At 42.8% G+C, this 10,692-nt stretch overlaps 1 long non-coding RNA gene across 1 annotated transcript in view; it reads left to right on the top strand.

Annotated features, from left to right (window-relative positions):
• Positions 1-6,914: 6,914 nt before the first annotated feature.
• The window catches only part of LOC109297855, a 10,005-nt gene continuing 6,227 nt past the window's right edge, over positions 6,915-10,692 (top strand). Inside the window, exons 1-2 of the long non-coding RNA XR_002097443.1 lie at positions 6,915-6,982; positions 8,830-8,915. This is a non-coding gene — a long non-coding RNA (uncharacterized LOC109297855). The remainder of the gene's footprint in view (positions 6,983-8,829; positions 8,916-10,692) is intronic.

Below are 10,692 nucleotides of genomic sequence, written 5' to 3'. Positions count from 1 at the left end.
GTTTGATTTCTATACATATGCCTTCATATATAATAGAGAGATGGTCGACAGAAGTTAGTCAGATGCTATAGCAATGGCTTTGATATAAGTGCCTAAATAGAACAGAAGAGCAGATCACTTAAATTAGGGAACAGAAAACACCATTTCAACAGAACTGTTACTGATTAGAAAACTTCTACAAGTCTGACATTTTGCTAGATAGGCCCATTGAACTGGGAGGAGATGGTATCTGCGCCAGCATAGGGACAGCTGTAAAAAATGCTCCTCCTCATGTTCTCATCATAAACTAGATGTTTTTGCAGAATCATGCAAGTGATGGCTCTTTCCATTGCTGCAATGAAGTTCTCCTTCATACAGGTCTCACTTAGCAAGCAAGCAGATACTCTACAGTCTGCACTTTACCACACTTGCACATATTTGTGCCATGAGAGTAGCCCAGGGGCCACATCCAGCCCACTAAGCCATTCTATCCAGCCTGTGGGGCCCCTAAAAAAATTTAGAAAATCAATACATATTTGTTTGGCCTTGATTCCTGTCAAAAATGACAAGAGCCGGGGCAGTAGGGCCCAGGAGAAGCCCTGGCAGGCTCCTGCAACAGCAGGGCCCACCTGGCCCCACCCCCACATCTGGAAGCCCCAGCAGGGGCTTCTGGCCTGGGATCATGTGGCTTCTTGTGGCTGCACCAGCACGGGAAACTCGGGTAAGAGGGGGGAGGGAAGGGCAGGGGAGGACCGCAGACAGGGAATGAGGTAGTGCTGAGTGTGGAGGAAAAGCAGCCCCTCCCCCACCCCATGCCCCATGCTCCCTGCTGCAGCCACTCGCAGCCTGCGTGGGGCTCTCCTGAGCAGGCACAGGCAGCCCCACATGGGCTATGAGGGGCTGCAGCATTGGGCACTGGCTGTGAGGCAGGGGAGGGGCCGCTTTTCCCCGCACTCAGCACCAGCCTGTGCCCTGCTGGCAAGCACAGGGTTGGGGCTGCTCACTGCCCCCCACCTTTACCCAGGGCTGAGGGGGGCACTGGGAGTAAGCGGGCATGGGAGCCAGCAGGAACACAGAGCCCCCACCAATGCCATCAGCGGGGCCCAGAGCAGGGAGGCAGGAGTACTGGGTCCCAGCCGGTAGGGGCTCTATGGAGCTGAGCCAGCTTCCCCCTCTCCCTGCTGGTGCAGCCTAACCCAAGTCCACAGACCCCTACCAGCCTGCACCCCACTCTGGGCCCCACTGGTGCTGGCCCTGAGACATTGGTCCCAAGACATTGGTTCCAAGATGGTGACTAGGGGCAGGGCATCTGTCAAGGGGGGCTACCTATGCAGCCTTCGACAGCTTGCCAAAACTGGGTAAGTGGCCCTCCACTCAAAATAATTGCCCACCCCTGGAGTAACCCCATTGTTCATGTTTGTTTTTGATGTTCCAACTTGCATGTGCAGGTGATTCAGGCATCACCATGTTGACCAGTCTAGATCAGCCCTTCTAGAAAGGTCCTCCTGGGGTTCCAGGTCCATTTCAGAGCACCTGATTGCACATAATCTTTCTTTTCATAACTTCAGTTGCTTCCTGTCACCCATCATGTCCAACAGTGTAACACTGGTCACAAAACTCACACTTTAAGCCATTTAGTTATGTCTGTATGACTGTAGAGTAGATGCCTGGGGTCTTCCATATGCCATCATCTTTCCTTTTGGCTCACCACCTTTCTTCTGATATCAGGTGATGCAATGGCAGCCAGTAAAGCTAAGCTATCTTTTAGTGTTAGCTTTAGACAACCTGTTATTTCACAACAGCTCTCATTTAGAACTGGATCTAGTTTCTTGGCATGTTCCCATACTGGACATGCATACTCTGCAGTGGAGTAACACAAGTAACACAATAGCAATGCTTCATAACATAGCTGCCTGGGTTCACTCTCTACTTTGAGGTGACCAACTTTTGAAGTACATTGTCACAGGCACTGACTTTCCTTTTCATCTTCATCTTCTCTACTTGTGCTTTGAAGGTAAGTGTTCTGCCCAGTGTAGCCCCAAAGTACACAGGGTTCAGGTGATTAGTCAGTGGGATTCTATCCCAAGTTATGTTTAATTTCTGCCTGGCTTCTCTATGGTGCAAGTGAAAAGCTGTGACATGCATCTTGGTTTGGTTTCCCATGCTGCTGCCTTGCAGCACAGGGGAGGTGGGGTTTGACCCTGGGAGATCCAGAGGTCAAAAAAACCCATGCAGAAAAAAAGTGGAGTGACACACGTGGAGGCAGCATGCACTGCCCAAAGCCTGGCCAGCCAGAGCCATGTTTCAGCTGCTGGCCAGGCTCCCAGCTACAGGAGCAACATGGCTGCAGCTTCCCCAGCTCCCAGACCCTCAGGTAAGACTACTGGGGCCAGCAGTTATTGGCCCCAGCCTCCCCTACCCCACCTAAGATAACCTGCCATGCTCCAGAGCACACGTGGCATGGGCATTCTCTGGGGACAACTAGCAGCAGCACAAGATGTGCCATTGCTAATTGTCCCCCGGGAGCCAAACATCTGCGCTCATCTGAACACGGCCTATGAGTTGGTCATTGGTATATATGTTAAAAAGGATCCATGCTGGCTTGCATACTACCCTGTGAGAGGCTGTTTTGTTGTCATCTTCAGTGGCTCTGTTTCTTGCACAGTTCTACGTAAAAATGTCTATTCTCAAAAAACAGATCAGATAAGCTTCATTAGGTGGTACTCATGAGTCATACTGGAGACTTTGGCAAGCAGGTTTTGGTGCCTGACCATGTTGTGCGCCACTGATTGGGATGATAACAGATGCTGTGTTTGTAGACCTTTCTCAAATCCTTAATAGGCTGTAATGCAAGTTCCATAAAGAGAGCAGACTACCTACAGGAGACAGTGGTGAATTATTTATAAATTTTATAGAGAGACTGAAAGATGTTGTCAAGGGAACAGACAGAAAAACCATTCTGAATATTTCACACTGAAAATTTAAGTGCCATTGCATTGCCTGAAAACTTTCCAGTTAAACACGCTTCCTAATTAAGAGGTGCAGACTGAAATCCTGTTTGGCATCGCAGAACCTATAAAATAGGAACTAAAGAAAGGTGTAGCATCATAACATCAACTGCATTTTTTTACACCAGATTTATCTGAGATCTTGTTGCAAATAGAACCCTTAGACAAAGGGCTAGTCCAAGGCAATTTCTTTGTTGATAGAATAGAATATTAGAGCGCGTGTCTGTAAAAAACATAAAATAAAATGCCTATCTTTTTTGACTCTACAAGAGAAGTTTTTGGATCATGTGAAACTGCAAGGTTTTATTGCTGTGGGTGCTGGTGTGGAGACCTTATATACAAATAAAGACTAGGAGACAATGTTTGGGACCTTATTTTAGACAAAAAAAATATCTTTTGTTGTCTCCTTGTTTAACTTTCTCAGTTATGAGATCAGTTATAGATTCAGTTCCATGCAATCAACAGGTGGCATAATTCAGTATGTTCCATATAAATGAATAGTCCTCCAGTGTAATTGACAAAGAGTCGTAGAGTCTTTGAAATAGCTTTATATTTTTAACAGAGAATAAGAACAAAATTCAATCCACGCTTTGTATCAATAGGGTAAGGACTCGATCCTGAGAGGTAACTCCTCTTAGGCACCAGGGAACTGAAACTGTTTTGACTTTTCAGAGGCGTTCAGAACCTTGTCGAGTTTAGTTCCTATATTCACACAGACCAGATGCCCCCAATCCATGCAGTATAGACTACTTTGTTTTCAGAGAAAAAGATGTCGGAAAAAGTCATGGAAAAACCATCCATTAGCATTAGTTGTCTATGAACAAACCAGACTGTGCTCACATCCATTTAAAAAAATATGACCCAAAGCCAAAATACTTGATCTATGGCAACCCTCTTTTTTTCCTGTATAATTTGTTTGCTAGAAAACAAGGAAGGTGGAAATTTTACATCATGTTCTAAATGTGAAGCTTGAATGACAGGGTTGTACTTAATGGTCTTAAAATGTTAACATAAAAGACAGAGCATTACCTTTGCCTCACTATTAAGAAAGCAATTGCTATTTAAAATTGCTTTGAACTTCTATCGCTCTTTTCCTGTCCCCCGTGTCCCCAGTCAATTAAAATTGGTAATGTTTTATCTTTGTCTCTAAGTCATAATAATAACCTTCTTGCTGTGTGAGAGAGGTCAGTGGGAGCACTGCCGTTCGTTCTTCCCCTGACTCCTAGAACTACCAGAGATGGATGAGGTGGCAGTGTACGCACTCCTTGGCACCTGCAACAATTCTGTCCTCTCAGCACCAAACCAATTTTCCCTACCCTTCTTTGCTTCCCAAAGAGCACATCAGTCTGGAGCACATCAGCCACAAATGTCCTGAATTCACTCTGTGCCCTACTTGTTTCCAAGGGCGCTGCACCCACCCCCCATCGCATTCATGTTGCCTGATGGCTTTGTTTATGTACGAAGTTGCCACACAAGCACCAGCAGCTTTGCAGCCACTTTCTTTCTGTAATAGCTATGGCATTACAGCAATAGCCCCAGCATTGCAGCCATGCTCCCAGAGCGGGGCATCTACTTCCGGCCGCACCACCCTTCGGCTCCTCCACGGGAGCTCTGCCTTCCTGCCTCAAGGGGCGGAGGAGCCCGTGTGCCACCGCAGCGACAGCCCCGCAGCCCCTGTGGTGCAGTCCAGACTCAGGTGGCGGAGGGGAAAGCTATTCTGCACTCCCCCTCCACGCCACTGGTGGTACAGTCTGCTGGCTGGGCTGTTTTCCCGCCTTTTGGGAGAAGCATCACATTGGCTCCTCCTGAGGAGAGAAGGGGGAAAGTCTGAGACGAGAGGAGGGAGTGAGGTGAGCAGGGGCATTATTTTTTCCTGGGCACAGGCTCCCCATGCCCCACAGTCACAGACAGGTGGTGCAGAGCCAAGCAGTGTCCCCGGTGCCTACCCACCCTGCCAAAGAGGGACCAACCCTTGAGCCACTGGCCCTGCCAGAGCAGGAGATGCAGCCTGGGGATGAAGGCACCATGTCTCATTGGGGCACAATTTTGACTCTATTAATGGCAAAGGGTGTTTTTGGTAGCACGGGGCGGTCCCACATGAGCATCCCCAAGTTCCAGCACAAGGGAGGATCTAACCCACTTTCTGAGGCCGGGTCAGGTTGGTGTGTCTGCACCATGGCAGCAGTCTGCCCAGCCCTGAATAAGCCCTGCCCACAGCTCATGTACTCCTGTGCTGATGCTTATGGCACACCCCAAGGCAACCATTAGCACTGAGCAGGGGGCAGCAACATGCCTCAGTGTGGAGCTGGGGCCTGTATGCTCCATTGTGGGCAACTCCGGATAGAGTGAGTGGGCACCATAGCGCCTGCAAGGGCACTGTGGTCAAAACTTCCATGAGCAGACTGCATCTAAATCGTCAGATTTGGATGGCCCGCCACTTTGACACACTGCAGAGCACACTGCATGCCATCATGTGGCTTGCTGGAGATAAAGAGGGTTGCGTGCCACATTACAATATTCTTCAGTTGCTGTTGATGGCCACCGCACCTCAGTGATCCCTGCCCTGTTAACCATACGATGATTTCACAAATTAGGAGTAGGGAGGAGAAACACTGGAACTAATATTTGCTTCTTTTAAAATATTCCCAAGATAATTGCTACACATTATTTTTAACTTGGCACAAATGTGACATTTTATAGTTTAAAATATAGTAGAATTTAATTTTGTAAATTGACTTTGTGTCTTTATGCAACATTAAATAAGATACTAACCTTTTATATCCACACACAATATCCTTCCTTTCTTTTGTACTCTCACAATTGCCTATGAATAAATAATTAAAGCAAGATAAGAGCAAATGCCAGTGCCCACCTAATCAAAAGGAGAAACAGAAAAAAAAACAGTAAAGCTGTTACAATACAATATAAGAAGTAATATTCCTCTGATACACATTATTCTCTGGTTTTAGGTTGGTAGGCAGAACCAAAATGAAAAGAGTTATGTAGGAAGAAAAGACTGATGGTTTTCTTTTTAGATCTCATAACGTACTTTTACTGCCTTAATGGGATGAGACTGAATTGTTTGCCAGAATAGAGTAAAAGAAACTATTTAATTGTGTTTATAGTTGGAATATCTACATTTAAATGGCACTGTTTCTTCTTGTAGTGAAAAAGATAAGAATATCCAGGGTTCAAAATATGGATAGAAGGCTTACTGCAAATAATGTCATTAGAAAGGGACTATATATAACAAAAAGAGACTCATATGTCAATATGCAAGCTTTCTTTTTTGAATTATTTGGGAAAAAATAATATAATCATAATAATAAAACATCTTCTGAAAAGTATTTCTTTTTTTTAACTCTCAGTATTTCAGTTCAACAGAAGTCTATGGCACTCTTGACCTGGTACGGCAAAAAACTGAGCACCTTCTCTCTTTCAACAAAATATAAAGGCATTCAGCATCTTGCAAAGTTGGACAAATAGTAGCATAAAGTAGGCATATATAACAAGAATATGGGTCGTCAGTTCCCTGCCTTCCTACCCACTCAGAATTTGGAGTGTAAAACGTAAATGGAAAATTAAAGAAGTAACAAGAGAAATGGAAGAGATGCATGACCATAGTGAAGAGGAATTAAGATAAACAAATAGAAATGCATATTAAAAATAACTATATAGTACAGAGTATGGCATTCATAAGTGCCTCATCAACAAGTATACTTTGGAGGGACATAGATATTTATAAAACTACCTAGGCAGGAAGGTCTAATACTGTACAGATAAATTAAGAATCAGATTATGGAATAGGTCAGATTTTTTTGCTAATTTTTCAAATCACAATGTAATGTTCATAATTATGAGAAACCACAGATTATTGACATTGTTAATTAATTAATTTATTAAGAAGAAATGTTTGTTCAGTAAAGCTAAGCTATATTTCCTGTATACATTCTTGGACTGCCAGAAACTGAGCCTGGGCATCTTCCAGAAGTGTTGTAAGTTCTTCCTATTTGGGCAGGTGCTTAGCAGACAAAACTAAGTTGGGATATTGTTTAAGGGAGTGATTGCTATATAATTTTTTTAACACTTTATTAAGCTAAGTTATTTTGTTTCTCCTGTCCTGTTCTCTTGTTCATATGTTTTATAAACTATTTTACTCTCTTCTCTAAGCCACCCTGAGCCCTTGTCTGGAAGGGCAGCATATAAATCTGATAAATAAATACATGCATTAGCCATTTAATTATTTTGCATGAACAGTGAATGAATCCAAAAAATAGTTATGTATTAATTACAGAAAGTTAATTTCCTGATATCATATTTGTACTAATAGTAGCTAAATATATACAGATTTAGTTTACATTGCTAAGAGTATCTGTTGATTTAGGTAACAGGCATCACCTTTGTGCCACCTAAATATTTTTATGGTGGCCCAAAGGCCAAGCAAACAGATGTCTATACCCCTTGTTGCACCACAAATGCCCAAACTTATGTGGCCACAAAGTAGGTGGTATCAATATGTGTTACTTTATTGCATCAGATGTCTTTTACCTTTATGATGGGAGAGCGTGGTCAGCCCAAAACTGTCCACTTTCTCCAGATGCCCCGGGGCAGGTGTTCCTGGGGCTTGAGGGGCCTGATCCTGCATGCCCTGGGAATTCCTATGCAGGATCACGACCCTTAAACTGCAGGAGCACCTACGCAGCTTTCCCTGGTTACAGAAACACACCCCATTCAATCTCCTAGACATATCTCTATTAGTAGGGAGCTCCAACTTCTGCTTACAAAGATGTGCCCAGCATATTCCCCAGGGTACATTTCTACAAGTGGGGAAACACATTACCTATTGTTCCACAGCATTGGGCCCCTGCCTAATGCGGGACAAGAGGCAGCATGAGTTGCACCCAATGAAGCAGATTAGCTGTGCCAGGACACTTCCTACTGCAGTTCTTCCGCCTCACTTGGCAACATCTGTTTATACCTCTAATGACACAATTAATGTGTTAATCAAAAATAGTAATTTGCATCTACATTCCAGTTTAATTTTATCTTCAATATTTTTATCTATTCAGGCTTTTTTATAGTGTGCATTTCAAACTATGATCTTGCTATTTTGCCTCTTAGCATATCTAAAAAGTGAATACATAAACCAGCAGACAGCTAAAAGCTGAAGCTGTCCAGAATTAATTTGACATCAGGGTGCTCTGATTAAAGTAATAATACTGTTGTCTTGAATGGGAGCAAAGTTTGGCCAGCACTTTTAAAATTTGTACTTGCCTTTTGTTGTAAAACTATTATCTATGCATTAATGCAGGGCTTCCTGGCCTCAGTTCAAATAATTGTTCAAAAACTTTACATATAAAAGTCAATTTAAGCCTGAGTAATAGGTATGGCAGCAGAATGTGAACTTATAAAATATTTAGCTATATTTGGCATTAACTTACACACTGAAAAATCCTTCTGACTTCAATACCATCATATAGCTCTACAGAAATGTCAAATTATTGAGGTACCTGCCATTCAGCTTGAGAGTATTTTCTCAACCTTTCTGACATGTGAACATCATTAACACTACTAGTAATAATGATTTTTTTATTTTTTAAAAAGTGGTTCTCAGTTCCATGGGACGAATAAGATGTCTAGAAAAATAACTACAGTCCTTGTTGGCTTATTAATAATCATTTTACTTAGAATGTGTCTATTTCTATGGCAATTTACTTTAACATTCAAGATTATTTGATTTATATTCACATGCATGAAATCTGTGACAACGTGAACAAGGAAATAATTTAGCTCACCAAGTAGAAATTCTTAAATCAGTATTCCTTTTTATATAATGTTCTAGAAAAAATTAATCAGACCAGTGAAGCACATGTGAAGACAATGGTGAATCCTGACAAACTTTTAGATGACTTCTCACAGATAGAAAAGGTATGTGAGGAAAATAAATACAGTTGAAATCATATTTTTTTAAAATCTAGGGACTTGTTTTTAAGTGATTATTTTTCTGCTATAATGGTATCTGCAAATTCTTACTGCTTGTGTGATGTTTCTCTAGTGCTAGAGAATGTTGGGAACCTACTGGAAAGTTGTGTATTGTTAACCAAAGAAGTAACCTTACTCATCACTGAATATTTGAGGCCAAACTATAAAATGGATGCATTGCCCTTTGGGAAAGCAATGATGCAAAACTTCCTTAGTACTGGTATTCATTGTTAAATTGTGTTGTAATTAGTTAGGAACTGTTTGTTTGAGCCATTGTGCACTTTTGTCTAGCCTAGGGTCTTTGGAATTTTGAGTCATGAGTCCTTAGGTCCCAAAGATTCAGATAAGGATTGTTTTAAGTGCTGAGTTCATCTTGTCCATATTTCAGCAGGCAGATATCATTTCTGTTGTTCTGCTTGTTGAATCCGTGTTCTGCAGATTATTACTCAGTGGGCAGTGCTTACTGCATATTTATTTAGTACTTGATTATACAATTACTAAATTAAATATGCAGTAATGTCACTAAAAAGGTGTGCTCTGGTGCTACTTTGCAGCACTTCCAGTTACTGCACATTTATTTAGTACTTGATTATACAACCAGTAACCAGAAGTACTGCTCAGTAACTGGAAGTACTGCAAAGTAGCACCAGAGCACACCGTTTTAGTGACGTTACTGCACAGTAACATATTAACATTGTTCTGTGATGCACTACTGCACAGTTAGTGTCTCATGTAGACATGCCCTGACATGTAGTCAGATCATCATGCCTCAGACCCACAGGGAGGCAGCAGCAGAAGCAATGTGCCCTTATAAGTCTGTTCCCGGTAGCTTCCTCTGCTTCAACTCCAAAGCCAGACAAGTCAGGCAGCGTTTTCTCTAAGCTGTGTAGTATGTGTGGCCATGCAGGCACACTCATGCTGTGCTGCCAGGCCCACCTGCATGTCCACACACACTACACAGCTTAGAGGGAACACTGAAGTCAGGAACAACTCTTAGTCCAATGCCAGTGTTCATGGAAGTAAGGCCAGATTCCCAATAATTTTGTATTTAGAATACAGAGAGGCACCTAAAAATCTGACCCTAGAGCCTAATTCACCCATATCAAGCCATTACTGGTGCTGTGACTATCTGCTCAACAGAGTGAGGCTTCTGGTGCTGTCACCAATATTGGTGTATATGTTAGTTTCTCACCAGCTTCAGGACCTTTTCCAGCATCAGAAGAAACCTGATATTCACTGGTATGTCTACCAAAGCTCTCTTCAGTACCAAAAGAGCATTTTCCATTGGAACAGGACATGGGGACACCTCCTACCTGCAAGCATAGTCCATGGCTTTGAGGAAGTATGCCTATTCAGGGTGTTCCCACAAGTGGTTAATATGCAGAGGAAAACCTAAGTGGAGAGGGAGTTGGGGGATGTAATGACTTCCCATGAAAACTGTTTAAAAGTGTTTCCTTTATATATTTATGCTACTCACATACCTTCCCCCGTATCAAATTCCAGCAGTAGTTAATGGAAAGGGCTAGAACTGGCCCACAGACTTTTGGAATTCAGACACCAGAGGGTCAGCATACCCCTTTATAATGTTGACTTAGAATATTCATTCTGCAACAAAGGACATTTATACACGTACCTTTTTATCCTGCAATACATTGGAGATCTGCTGCTTTGGAGCAGACTCAATTAAATCGAGTCTTCTCCACATGTGAGCTGATGTACATTT

Source organism: Gavialis gangeticus, unplaced genomic scaffold (genome assembly GCF_001723915.1).
Source record: "Gavialis gangeticus isolate Ggan-Ray unplaced genomic scaffold, GavGan_comp1, whole genome shotgun sequence".
Taxonomy (NCBI): domain Eukaryota; kingdom Metazoa; phylum Chordata; order Crocodylia; family Gavialidae; genus Gavialis; species Gavialis gangeticus.
The sequence above is the reverse complement of the archived record's forward strand: the minus strand, read 5'-3'. Positions and strand labels throughout refer to the sequence as shown.